Source organism: Salvia miltiorrhiza, chromosome 3 (genome assembly GCF_028751815.1).
Source record: "Salvia miltiorrhiza cultivar Shanhuang (shh) chromosome 3, IMPLAD_Smil_shh, whole genome shotgun sequence".
Lineage (NCBI taxonomy): Eukaryota > Viridiplantae > Streptophyta > Magnoliopsida > Lamiales > Lamiaceae > Salvia > Salvia miltiorrhiza.
The window spans coordinates 38,569,780-38,584,371 of record NC_080389.1 but is presented as its reverse complement, the minus strand read 5'-3'; the positions used below and the strand labels follow the sequence as shown (position 1 = coordinate 38,584,371).

The 14,592-nt window shown below is 39.0% G+C and overlaps 2 long non-coding RNA genes across 2 annotated transcripts; both read right to left on the bottom strand.

The window, feature by feature from the left end:
- Window positions 1-2,514: 2,514 nt before the first annotated feature.
- LOC131016637 (uncharacterized) lies at window positions 2,515-5,456 on the bottom strand. Its single transcript, XR_009099151.1, has 3 exons — window positions 5,001-5,456; window positions 3,345-3,420; window positions 2,515-2,724 (listed from the first exon to the last, which is right to left on the bottom strand). It is a non-coding gene; the product is annotated as an uncharacterized LOC131016637 (long non-coding RNA).
- A 4,669-nt stretch (window positions 5,457-10,125) lies between these two features.
- LOC131016615 (uncharacterized) lies at window positions 10,126-13,050 on the bottom strand. Its single transcript, XR_009099105.1, has 3 exons — window positions 12,611-13,050; window positions 10,956-11,031; window positions 10,126-10,335 (listed from the first exon to the last, which is right to left on the bottom strand). It is a non-coding gene; the product is annotated as an uncharacterized LOC131016615 (long non-coding RNA).
- Between the last annotated feature and the right edge of the window lie 1,542 nt (window positions 13,051-14,592).

Sequence of the window (14,592 nt, the reverse complement as noted above, 5' to 3'; positions counted from 1 at the left end):
ATTTGCATAATTCTAGAGTGATTTTAACCTTGACTTTTGGACGTTGAATAAACCTGTGAGATTTTGAGCCATAACTGTTTATCATACACAGTTTATTCTTTGTTGTGAGTTTTGTCATGCATATGTAGTGATCTTCTAGAACTTGCCATGGTTTCTGTGTCGAGGTTGCTGTTGTGCCCAGGATTAGGAGATGATTTTAGGCCATCTTTTGTTAGCCACAATTTATCCCAAACACTGTCCTTGAAAAATAAAATTATCCTTTGTTATCCACTTTGAGCCTATTTAGCTTTTATTCTTTAGCCGGATGATAGGGGTGATGTAGTATATGGGAATCTTTGTGTGGTGAATATCATAGTGGGTTGTGAAAAAGAAGGGATGATATTGTGCTACTATTTACTCTTATAAGCTCTAGAAAGTTGTGAATAGCGGAAAAAAAAAAGAAGAAAAAGAAAAGAAAAAGAAAAAAAAAAGTGAAGTCGAGTGTATATTGAGAAATTTGTTAGAGAATCGACTTTGTGTGTTGGAAAGAAGTTGAGAGCATAAAAGAGTGTTTAGTTCTGTTTTGCGATGATTAAATCCCTTGAGTTGTGTTGATTATGGTGATATAGTTGGGTGGAAGATGGAATTTATTCCATGCTTGATTAGTGAAGTCATAAGGTTGGTGTTCTTGATATATTTGAGTCACTTAGCCTATATTTCCCTACCTTAACCAATGTCCCTACATTATAACCCGAAGAAAAAGACCTATTTGATCTTAGTCTTGGCATACTTTTAGCGATGGAGATTGTAGACGATTGGCAAGCTTATGGTAAGTGATCTATATTGCATTGAATTCGATGAGAGCATACACGTCCTATATATTCCATCAAATTGAGAGTTGAGTGATACACATACCTTGTGAGATTCAATTGTTTGGAATGTCAAGGTTGATTTTGCTATAGGTTGTGTTTATTGGTGAATTTGTGCTTGATTATTAAGGATTTGACAATTCTATCATTCTTTATTTTTCGGAGGCATTGATGAACTAGATTTCTTACCCATTCGTGTTATTGATTGTGTTCTTCCCATTATTCGAGGACGAACAATGGATTAAGTTTGGGGGAGTTGATAACACTCATATTTCCATGGTTTTTAATGTTCATATGATGTCATTTTTATAGGGAATTGAGTGTTGGATAGTTGTTTTGTGCTTAATTTGCTTTATCTTGTGAAACATAATTCTTACTCGAACTTTGAAGGAATTTGCAGATTTATTGATTTCGAATTTGGAACAATGTTCTGAAATAGAAGTTGTAGATCGTCTCGATACGAGTTCGTGAGCGCAAACGGATCATAAATCGGAGTTCGGACGAGAAAGTTATGGCTGAAACAAAAACGTCGCGCGCAGCAGTAAAAATTCGGCGACCCAGACGGCGACCGCCGGCCAGGTCGCCGAATTCCCTGTTTCAATTTTTGGCCTCCGGTGGAAAATTCGGCGGTCGCCGAATCCATGAAGAAATTGGCCATTTTTCGGCGACCCAGACGGCGATCGCCGAACGGGTCGCCGTTTTTGGGCGTGTTTCCGTTCCCTTCCGCGTTTTTACGTTTTTTTCAAGTTATTTTCGAGCTCAAACACTGTATTTTACCCTGACACTATAAATAGGTCCTCTTTTGACCTATCTGGGGTTCCCAGCTTTAGTTTTTCAGTTTCCAACTTTATTTTCTCAGTTTCATAGCTTTAGATTATTATTGCTTTCCAGTTTTTACAGCTTGGATTGGATTTCCACAAGATTGAAGATTCAAGCCGCTACAATTATTTTATTCAGAGTTTTATTTAATTCAGTTCTTTCAATTGCGTTCTCATTAATTATGTTTTTGCTTTCTTTTATTATGTTTGGCTAGTTCTTTTAATCTGAACCTAGGGTTTGTACATAGCTGATTAATTATATGTGTATGATTTATTGATATCAATTTGCCTTCCAACTTATGATTCATGATTCCTGGTGCCTGTTCTCTTGTGAATTATCTGATCAATGATTTACATGTCTAGCTGTCCAGTTTGAGTCTTGAATGCGATAATTGTTCAGCCGATTCAGGAATGCATGATATAGTGTTAGCCTTGAGTCTTGAATGCGATAGGTGAAGCTATAGGAAGCTATTCTTTATGTGCTATTGGGAGTTAATTTATTCCTTGGAGTCTTGAATGCGAAAAGGGATTAATTAATCTACATTCATAGGTGGTCGTTAGAGACGCTTGTGATTAACATAGTGATCTTTCATCAGGGTTGGATTAAAATTGGTAATTGAATCAATAGGTTGAATGCATATAGTTGATTAGTGAAAATACATCCCTAGGGTCAGAGCTTTCCCTTTTATTTGAGTTAATCATCATAGTGTTTATGCTTGTCACACCCCAATTCTTGAATGAATAAATATAATCGAGGTGTGAATAATTCATAGAAATAAACAAGGGAAAAACCTTGTTAAAACCCGAAATAGGATGGAAAGTCGGGCTATGCCCATTTGGATCACAAGTTTTGTTTCATGCTTCTGACAACCAACATTCATTAGCATAAATTTAGTAGTGAAGAGTCTAAGCTCGGTCAAATATATCATTTGAAATTTAACATGAAGATCTTAAGTTGGGAAAACAAAAGATGGATATGAGTAATTGCTACAGCGGAAGTCTAACATAGGAATTTATCTTTAGCCTCAGCTCCGTCCCGTCAGCACCGTCCAGCCAACCTGAAAATATTTGAAAGTATTTTTGGGCTAAGTACTAATGTACTTAGTGGGCATGCATTTTCTGAAACATTTTATATTTTCGTAAAGACAGTTTATCCAATCATACTTGACATGACTTAGAAGGTTTTAAATTGAAATAGCTTCTAAGCATGTTAAAATATTTTCTTTCATTTGTGCGCACATGTCACACTCCCTTTCTGTTACTCGCTGTGATCCCGGACCTTTTAGCCACCGACGGATCTCTGTCTCCCGCTTACTTGAACTAAGGGCGTAACCCAGACAAGTTTACTTTGACCTCGGGACGCTACCCAGGCAGGCCTGATATTTCTCATGCTCCGGAACACATCCAGCCGAGCACCCTTATAACGCCTCTGGTTAGAGCCCGATGGAGATCAACCCACCGAGTCAACTAACAAGTGTACACAATTCTCAAACAACGTATTAGGTCATAAGAGAACCTCAATTGATTAACTGCGCGAGCCTTAAACAGAGCAGAGTGCACATAAACATTTAATTGGATAAACAGTTTTCATAACATTAAATAAATAATTTGCATTTCATTGAAACATTTAGAGCTTAATAACTCAATCATACTTTGTACATTTGGAAAGTAAGCCCACCTGTCTAGGCAAAGCCTGTCGTTTAACCTTATCTCTGAATCGGAATAGCAGTGCTAATCCTCTTGATGCTCAAAGCCTACAAGAATTCTATTCTCAATAGGTCTCCTTGAATTCTAATCTTAAGTCATGGTGTAGTGCTTAATATTCTATGATTCACTTAGCCGGGTTTTCAAAATTTAATAAATAAATAATTGAAAACTAAATTCTTGAGTTAAGGACACCAACAATATCCTTACTCGATTTTCTTAAATAATTGGAATTATAAATAAAACCAATTAAATCATAAATACTTTTATTGCAAAAAAAAAATAATGCAATTTCATGTCATGCTTAGCATATAGTAAGTAATAACTTAAAATATGCATATAATAATAATAATATGATATTATTATGCAAATTAAAATAATTAATCAAACTTAATAAGTCGAATTAATTAAAATAGTGCAGTCCAATTAAATGGAGAAGCTGCACAGCCCAATGAATAAATTAAGGCCCAAGGCATTAAATAAAAACATTGGCCCAACTGAAATATAAACAAAACTCGGCCCAATTAAAGAGCCCAACTGAAATAAAAAAAAATGCAAAAATCGGCCCAACCCAAAGAAAAGCAAAGCCCAACCTTTAATATTTTCGACCCATATGCTCAAGCCCAATAATCGGCCCAGCTTTCTTGATTAAATAAGAGGCCCAAATGCTCTTTTAAATAAATGAGCCCACTGAAATAAAAATGGCCCAAAACTTAAACCAAGCCCTATTCTTCATCTCATTAAACACACACATATACAAACACACGCACCACTCTCCCCCCTCCTTCATCTCCGCAGCAGGCACCCTCTCCCCCCCCCTTCGTCTCCGGCGGCGGTGGCCGCCGCCGGCCACGCCACCGTCCCCTGACTCCCCTCTCCCCCGTCTCTCGTCTCTCACCCACAGACGCACGCACCGAGCGGTCGCCAGCAGCCCCGCTAAGCCCTCTCTCCCTTTTCTCTCTTCCGGCCGTCGCGGCCATCTCCGGCGAAGAGCACCGTCTCCGGTCACCCTCACCATCTCCCTCGACTGACCGAGAACCCAAATCGGCCGCCTCCACTTCTCTCGCGCTGAAACGGACCCGTCATCCCACAGCAATGAGCGGCGCCCGAGCCCTAGCTCCCTCTCTCTCAGTAGATCGGAAACCCATCGCCGTCGGAGCTCGCCGGAGCAAGCGGCGACAGGCTCCAGCTCCCCTCTCTCTTTTTCGGCGACTGAAACGACAGCCACCGCCGTCTCTCCCACAGATCTCCGACCTTTCTCTTTTTCCAGCCGTGGCCGGGCAGCAGCGGCACAGCCGCCGTGCCCTGCCTCCCTCGACCTCTCGACTCAGTTCACACAAACACAACGCTCATCCTCCTCGACTCAACAGACCCAACCAGACACTCCAACATTTGGACTCGGCAATCAAAAACAAGCTCAAGACTTTTTCTTTATTCTTTTTAATAAGTATGCTTCATATATGTAGAAACACAGATTGTATGCTCATGTATACGGGAATGCCATTTTGTTTCAAAATCTTGATACACGAAATCTGAATTTGCTATATGGGAAAATTAGTTGCTGGAAATGCGTAGTGTGTGATTCAATATTGTAAAAACAAGTCATGTAATTTAAAGAAGAAGATGAAACCTTGGGGATGTTCTGTTCAAAGATATGAAATTGCTTTGATGTTGAAGCTATGAAACTGCTCGACTGTTTTTAAAAACATGAGCTCCTCCTCGGCAGAATGAGCTGTGGGAATTATGAATGGAGAATACAGGAATTCAGTTAATTATTGCAGAAGTTTGGTAAATGAATTGTGAACGTGGGTGATGGAAATAAGTGGGGGTAAGTGGGAGTAGTGGGAGGGAAAGTGGGAAGAAAGGTGGAGGAGTTAGTGGTGGGAGTAGGAATAAAAAAATAAAATAAAATAAGATAAAATAAAATAAAAAGTCTTCCAAGTTGTACTATGAAAACTGTAATAATACTTCATGGTTCGCTAAATAAATAGCTCGTGAAAATACTTGAATGCTAAATTAAATAAATATGAAATGCATATAATTTAATTACTAAATTTACAAATGCTTTTGTAAATCATTTTTTGTTGGAATTAAAATAAATTCTTTTTCTCAATCTGGCGTGAATCATCTTAAATCTAAGTTCGAAAATTTTCTAAACTTAGCTCGAGTAAACGGGGTATTACATCCCTCCCTCCTTAAAAAAAATTTCGTCCCCGAAATTACATACCTTGATAATCTAGCTGAGGATACTAGTCTTTCATTTTATTCATCTCTTTTGTGGCCTTTTCCATCCTGTGATGGTTCCACTACATGACGAGAACAATATTATTGTCTCATAAAACTTGAACCTTGCGATTAAGTATCTGGACTGGTTTCTCTTCATAACTTTAGTCCTGGCTAGGACTACTTTATCTAGCTTAATCAAATACTTTGGATTAAACACATACTTTCTTAACTGAGAGACATGAAACACATTGTGCACGTCTCCAATACTGGGTGGCAATGCCAACCTATAGGCTACAGGACCTATCTTATCTAGGATCTCAAAAAGTCCTATATAACGGGGTCGTAACTTGCCCTTCTTTTTGAAACGTATAACTCCCTTTGAGGAAGAAACTTTGAGGAAAACTCGATCCCCAACATTGAATTCTAACTCCGATCGGCATTTATCGGCGTAAGACTTTTGTCTATCTTGAGCTTCTTTGATTCTTTGCTTGATGTGGTCGACTTTCTCAACCATCTGTTGGACCAGTTCAGGACCTAACAACTTTCTTTCACCCACTTCATCTTAATAAAGTGATGAACTATATTTTCGGCCATACAAGGCCTCATCTAGATTATTCCAAATGTTGCTAGATAACTGTCTGTTATAAGCAAATTCTACGAGAGGTAACAAATCCTCCCAACTTCCACCTTTGTCTGCGACAATCATTTGCAGCATAACTTCTAGAATCTGAATCGTTCTTTCTGACTGCCCGTCAGTCTAAGGGTGGTACGCTGTGCTGCAGTTCAGCTGAGTGCCCATGGCTTCTTGTAAACTTTTCTAGAAACGCGATGTGAATCTGGTGTCACGATCTGACGTGATAGATACAGGTACACCGTGAAGGCGTACTATCTCTTTGACATATAACTTTGCAAGTTTCACCAATCCAAATGTCATTTGAATTGGCAGAAATCACGCTGACTTTGATAATCGACCCACTACAACGTTATATATCTTTTCATTACTGTTCATCAAAAAATTTTCTTTAAATTCTGGTGCATCTTTGTACTGCCTGGGTGTGCAGTGTATTGAGTATCATGAGCCTTGCTCATAATCTCATTCTTTAACTCTTCATTGTGCGGCACACACAATCTTTCACCAACCATAAGTGTATTATTCTTTGCTTCAGTTAATCTTTTCGTTTCATTCGTTCTTGCAGTGAGACGCGTCTTCTCCAAGAACAAATCTTCTCTTTGTGCTTGCACAATTCTTTCTCTCAAATCAGGTTTAGCTGTCAGTGCAGCTACACAACCCGATATTGAATCTGGGGAATAAACAATCTCTAAACTGAGTGAGGCGAACTCACGAATCAGCTCATTCTGTTGGGTAATGAAATACCCTAGCTTAGCCTTCGTCTTTCGACTCAGGGCGTCAGCTACTACATTCGCTTTTCCTGGATAGTAATTGATGGTGCAATCGTAATCCTTTACTAATTCGAGCCATCTTCATTGTCTCATGTTCAAATCCTTTTTCTCGAAGAAGTACTTTAAACTCTTATGATCTGTAAAGATCTCACACTTAACTCCATAGAGGTAGTGTCTCTAAATCTTCAGTGCGTGCACAACGGCTGCTAGTTCTAAATCATGAGTTGGGTAGTTCAACTCATGGGGCTTCAATTGACGAGACGTATGCTATCACTTTCTGATTTTGCATCAACACGCAACCCAATCCTAGTTTCGAGGCATCAGTGTACACCTCAAATTCTTCATTCTCTTCTGGTATTGCTAACACTGGTGCAGTAGTCAGCCTAGTCTTGAGCTACTTAAAACTTTGTTTACAAGCTTCGGACCAAACATACTTAGTCCCTTTTCTTAAAAGTCGAGTCATTGGCCTAGCCAATTTCGAGAATCTTTCGATGAACCTTATATTGTAACCTGCTGAACCGAGAAAACTTCTGATCTTATTGACATTTGATGGTGCCTTCCATTCCTTGACTGCTTCGACCTTGGCGGGGTCTACTTTGATTCCTTCAGTCGACACTATGTGACCGAGAAACATAACTTCCTTTAACCAAAATTCACACTTGTTGAATTTGGTAAACCATTTCTCAATGCGCAGGGTTTTGAGTACGATGCGTAAGTGCTCTTCATGTTGTTCTTCGGTCTTAGAGTATACGAGGATGTCGTCGTTAAACACTAAGACAAAACTATCGAGATACTGATGGAAAACTCTGTTCATTAAGTCCATGAAAACTGCTGGGGCATTCGTTAAATCTAAGGGCATCACTGTGAACTCATAAAGTCTATAACGCGTTTGAAACGCTGTCTTTGGAATGTCTTCTCTTTTCATCTTGAGTTGATGGTAACCAGATCTTAGGTCAATCTTGGAAAACATACTGGCTCCTCTCAACTGATTTAATAGGTCGTCTATCCTCGGAAGAGGATATCTATTCTTATGAGCTTGCTTCAACTTCTTATAATCAATACACATACTTAGTGTATCATCTTTTCTTTGACATCTTGAATTAGTGCTCCCCATAGTGACATACTATGTTGCATGAAACTAGGTCTGGTGAAAATTTGGTAATTCATTGGGAAAAATATCTTTGTACTCTCAAATCTGTTGAACTTCCTTAATTGTTTCCTTCGTCCTAACTCACCTTCTCAGATTGACTAGGGAATTCTAACATCAAACTTTTCTCATCGTCTTTGTAACTTTCACTTCAAGGATTAATGGCACTCCTTCTGTCCTGTAAACTCATTTTCCCATTTCCAAATGGTTATTTAATGGGGGTTTCTAAGTTTCCATTGTGGTGGCGTTCCAACTTTATTCTTGTTGTAGCTTCTGGCACTTTAGCCAAAGCATTCACTCTCTTAGCTTGAGCTTACTAGCCTTGGGGTTGGGTTATACCTTAAGTGTAGTTCTAGTGCTTTCCTTCTATTTAAGGGTTTTCTCTATTTCTTTCATTCCATTTCCTTTTTCTTTACTTCCCTCTTGAGGTGGTGTACATATCTTGTTTGTGCGTGAAATTTCTCCATTTGTTGTAGTGACTCGGTGGTGAGAGTCTCGTTCATTGCTTGTTCCTTCGTAATGTCTCCCTGGTTCACTAGGGGAATTAAATATCTCATGACGCGATTCATTCACGAACTCCTTTACGCATTTCTTATTATTGTCCACCATGTGGACCACATATTAACAGCTGGTTGAAAACTAATGATAAACTGAGTAATTCTAATCGCTATTATACTTATCGTAATAAAAGGATATTCTATTGTGACAACTATATAGTGCGAGTCTATATATTGTAGTGATGCTCTACTTCGAGATCAAAAATCTTAATTGACAATCACCGAGATCTTAGTCATGTGGGCTGGCCAGACCCAACAAAACGAATCACTCAGTCAAATGGGAGCTTCGCCCCAATCATGTCAACATCTTATTCATGTAAATCTCTGGTCAAACTTCTAACTTAAAACTTACTAGTAAGTACTTCATCATAAGTTACTGATACCATGAAAGTCCATTCTATGCCGTTCTAGCAAAGCTATCACGACTAACATCATAATCATAAGCAACATAAGTTCTTATGTGAAAAACTTAATCTCACCGCTATTGAAATAGCTCAAATGAATCCTTAGTCTTAAGGCATTGCCTCTATGTTGTAACATATCTATGTTAAACATTTCTATCTTACCAGTCTTTACTTAAATCGATCAAGCGGTGCTATCACGATTAACATTCTCAAAGCATTCTTGGGTGGTACTCAAACGGTTTGTAAGAGAACCCATCATTCTAATCGTATAGGCAGCTAGCCTAAAACGACAACATAAAGCTTTCTCATTCATTCATACATACATACATACTTCTGTTTCTTTTGAAACCTTAACATATATGGACATTTAAAGTCCCTTTCATGAAAACTTTGCTGGTGCCGGAAAGATTCAAAGAATCTAACTCGACAATACATCTGGTATTCGTGAAAGGCTCAATAGTCCTGAACACGACTTTAAATCATCTTATCGTTAAGGGCTCGGGTTGTCCCAAACACGATACTTACTTATCTTATCGTTAAGGGCTCGGATTGTCCCAAACACGATACTGAGCTTGGTTATATGAGTCGGAGACCCAAGATAACAATATGAAAGCGATTAGAAATTCATAACTTATAACATATGGAAAGCGATAAGCAATTCACATAGTATCATTCATTGAAGCGCACACTTTTTCTTGGAAACATTCATAACATTTGAAATACATATATGTATATTTTTAAACTATTATCGTACCTCGGTTGCGGCAGTGTGACGGTGAGCTGAGGGCTATTGACATTCTTAGAAGTCTAGAGATACTATTCTAGACTCAACATCAAAAGTTTATGGTTATCAGAGTCATGAAAGAAAACTCATGCTCTGATACCATTCTGTCACACCCCAATTCTTGAATGAATAAATATAATCGAGGTGTGAATAATTCATAGAAATAAACAAGGGAAAAACCTTGTTAAAACCCGAAATAGGATGGAAAGTCGGGCTATGCCCATTTGGATCACAAGTTTTGTTTCATGCTTCTGACAACCAACATTCATTAGCATAAATTTAGTAGTGAAGAGTCTAAGCTCGGTCAAATATATCATTTGAAATTTAACATGAAGATCTTAAGTTGGGAAAACAAAAGATGGATATGAGTAATTGCTACAGCGGAAGTCTAACATAGGAATTTATCTTTAGCCTCAGCTCCGTCCCGTCAGCACCGTCCAGCCAACCTGAAAATATTTGAAAGTATTTTTGGGCTAAGTACTAATGTACTTAGTGGGCATGCATTTTCTGAAACATTTTATATTTTCGTAAAGACAGTTTATCCAATCATACTTGACATGACTTAGAAGGTTTTAAATTGAAATAGCTTCTAAGCATGTTAAAATATTTTCTTTCATTTGTGCGCACATGTCACACTCCCTTTCTGTTACTCGCTGTGATCCCGGACCTTTTAGCCACCGACGGATCTCTGTCTCCCGCTTACTTGAACTGAGGGCGTAACCCAGACAAGTTTACTTTGACCTCGGGACGCTACCCAGGCAGGCCTGATATTTCTCATGCTCCGGAACACATCCAGCCGAGCACCCTTATAACGCCTCTGGTTAGAGCCCGATGGAGATCAACCCACCGAGTCAACTAACAAGTGTACACAATTCTCAAACAACGTATTAGGTCATAAGAGAACCTCAATTGATTAACTGCGCGAGCCTTAAACAGAGCAGAGTGCACATAAACATTTAATTGGATAAACAGTTTTCATAACATTAAATAAATAATTTGCATTTCATTGAAACATTTAGAGCTTAATAACTCAATCATACTTTGTACATTTGGAAAGTAAGCCCACCTGTCTAGGCAAAGCCTGTCGTTTAACCTTATCTCTGAATCGGAATAGCAGTGCTAATCCTCTTGATGCTCAAAGCCTACAAGAATTCTATTCTCAATAGGTCTCCTTGAATTCTAATCTTAAGTCATGGTGTAGTGCTTAATATTCTATGATTCACTTAGCCGGGTTTTCAAAATTTAATAAATAAATAATTGAAAACTAAATTCTTGAGTTAAGGACACCAACAATATCCTTACTCGATTTTCTTAAATAATTGGAATTATAAATAAAACCAATTAAATCATAAATACTTTTATTGCAAAAAAAAAATAATGCAATTTCATGTCATGCTTAGCATATAGTAAGTAATAACTTAAAATATGCATATAATAATAATAATATGATATTATTATGCAAATTAAAATAATTAATCAAACTTAATAAGTCGAATTAATTAAAATAGTGCAGTCCAATTAAATGGAGAAGCTGCACAGCCCAATGAATAAATTAAGGCCCAAGGCATTAAATAAAAACATTGGCCCAACTGAAATATAAACAAAACTCGGCCCAATTAAAGAGCCCAACTGAAATAAAAAAAATGCAAAAATCGGCCCAACCCAAAGAAAAGCAAAGCCCAACCTTTAATATTTTCGACCCATATGCTCAAGCCCAATAATCGGCCCAGCTTTCTTGATTAAATAAGAGGCCCAAATGCTCTTTTAAATAAATGAGCCCACTGAAATAAAAATGGCCCAAAACTTAAACCAAGCCCTATTCTTCATCTCATTAAACACACACATATACAAACACACGCACCACTCTCCCCCCTCCTTCATCTCCGCAGCAGGCACCCTCTCCCCCCCCCTTCGTCTCCGGCGGCGGTGGCCGCCGCCGGCCACGCCACCGTCCCCTGACTCCCCTCTCCCCCGTCTCTCGTCTCTCACCCACAGACGCACGCACCGAGCGGTCGCCAGCAGCCCCGCTAAGCCCTCTCTCCCTTTTCTCTCTTCCGGCCGTCGCGGCCATCTCCGGCGAAGAGCACCGTCTCCGGTCACCCTCACCATCTCCCTCGACTGACCGAGAACCCAAATCGGCCGCCTCCACTTCTCTCGCGCTGAAACGGACCCGTCATCCCACAGCAATGAGCGGCGCCCGAGCCCTAGCTCCCTCTCTCTCAGTAGATCGGAAACCCATCGCCGTCGGAGCTCGCCGGAGCAAGCGGCGACAGGCTCCAGCTCCCCTCTCTCTTTTTCGGCGACTGAAACGACAGCCACCGCCGTCTCTCCCACAGATCTCCGACCTTTCTCTTTTTCCAGCCGTGGCCGGGCAGCAGCGGCACAGCCGCCGTGCCCTGCCTCCCTCGACCTCTCGACTCAGTTCACACAAACACAACGCTCATCCTCCTCGACTCAACAGACCCAACCAGACACTCCAACATTTGGACTCGGCAATCAAAAACAAGCTCAAGACTTTTTCTTTATTCTTTTTAATAAGTATGCTTCATATATGTAGAAACACAGATTGTATGCTCATGTATACGGGAATGCCATTTTGTTTCAAAATCTTGATACACGAAATCTGAATTTGCTATATGGGAAAATTAGTTGCTGGAAATGCGTAGTGTGTGATTCAATATTGTAAAAACAAGTCATGTAATTTAAAGAAGAAGATGAAACCTTGGGGATGTTCTGTTCAAAGATATGAAATTGCTTTGATGTTGAAGCTATGAAACTGCTCGACTGTTTTTAAAAACATGAGCTCCTCCTCGGCAGAATGAGCTGTGGGAATTATGAATGGAGAATACAGGAATTCAGTTAATTATTGCAGAAGTTTGGTAAATGAATTGTGAACGTGGGTGATGGAAATAAGTGGGGGTAAGTGGGAGTAGTGGGAGGGAAAGTGGGAAGAAAGGTGGAGGAGTTAGTGGTGGGAGTAGGAATAAAAAAATAAAATAAAATAAGATAAAATAAAATAAAAAGTCTTCCAAGTTGTACTATGAAAACTGTAATAATACTTCATGGTTCGCTAAATAAATAGCTCGTGAAAATACTTGAATGCTAAATTAAATAAATATGAAATGCATATAATTTAATTACTAAATTTACAAATGCTTTTGTAAATCATTTTTTGTTGGAATTAAAATAAATTCTTTTTCTCAATCTGGCGTGAATCATCTTAAATCTAAGTTCGAAAATTTTCTAAACTTAGCTCGAGTAAACGGGGTATTACAATGCTCTTTAGTTTTATTTAGTTAATTTTAGTTTAATATTCACCTTCATATTTGTTCACTTGCATACTGTGAAAGTTTGTGTAGGAAATAGATAAAGTGATTTCGTGTTACAATCCCTGTGGATACGATATCCGATTACTGTTTATACTACGATTACACCGTGTTAGTTGCGGTATTTTTGTTGCTAATAAAATTAGTGATCACCCACCTTATTCGTTCCCACAACGAGCGTAGAGTTACTTCCCTCTTTAGCTATCACTTCCCGCCTGGACCTTTATTGACGAAGAATCGATAAATTCGAGAAGAAGTCGTGAAAGAAAGGAAGATAGGTCTCTAAACTAAACTATCTCCTTTTTAATGATTTTAGGGTTCTAGCATCCATATTAATCTTGTCTCGTTCAAAACCTTAAACTCAAAACATTTATCACATAACTAACATTTAGGTTCGAAACCGTTTATTCGAACATCAACATGCGCATCAATCATAATTCGTTCTATTCATGTCATCAAGTCAAATATTCTGTCATTTAATATCACATAGACAAATCATATCATCATAGATCATGCTTTCTCATACATAAAACAATTTAATCCTTTTCAAATAAACTATATTAATAAGCCTTTTGAAAGGAATTCATCAAATAAGAGTTTAACTCAAAATATTTTATTTTAAAACCACTTATAAAAATACTTGAAATAAAAGAACTCTATTGAAATAATTAATTTAAAGGTCATATATAAATAAATTAATCAAGTCCAATTTAAATTAAATAAATAAAGACTCAAATAATTTAAATAGATATAAGCCCAAAATAATTAAGGTCCAAACATTTTATAAAACAATTAAATCATATGGCCCAACAGTTTAATTAAAGAAGCCCATCAGATTATTTTTTTTTAGGCCCAAGCATTTAAATCAAAGCCCAAATTCAATTTTAATTAAAGAATGGCCCAATCCCATCCTTCATCCTTTAATCTATCTACACACACCATTTCACATTCAAACACACACACAAAGCTGCGCTATCATCCCTCCCTCTCTCTCTCGGACGATCTGTCCGCCGCCGCCGCCGTTCAACGGCGGTGCCAGCCGGACGGAGGCCGGCGTCGGCTCCTCTCATCTCTCCCTGAACTCTCCCCCTCTCTTCTCCTCTATCCCTCTCGCCTCTATCGCTCATCTCTCTATCTCAAGACAGCCGGAACAAGGCGGCAGACAGCCACCTTCCACGATGCGCCGCCGCCTGGTTCTCCTTTCCGACGACACGGCCGCCATCTCCATCTCCATCTCCATCTCTTCTATTTCTCTCTCTACACGCCCTGACTCTCTCCCTCTCTACACTCTCATACGCGCACGGACTCGGCGTAAGCCGCGCCGCCGCCGGAAACAAGACAGCAGACGTCCCACCGTGGTGCGCCGCCGCCTGATCC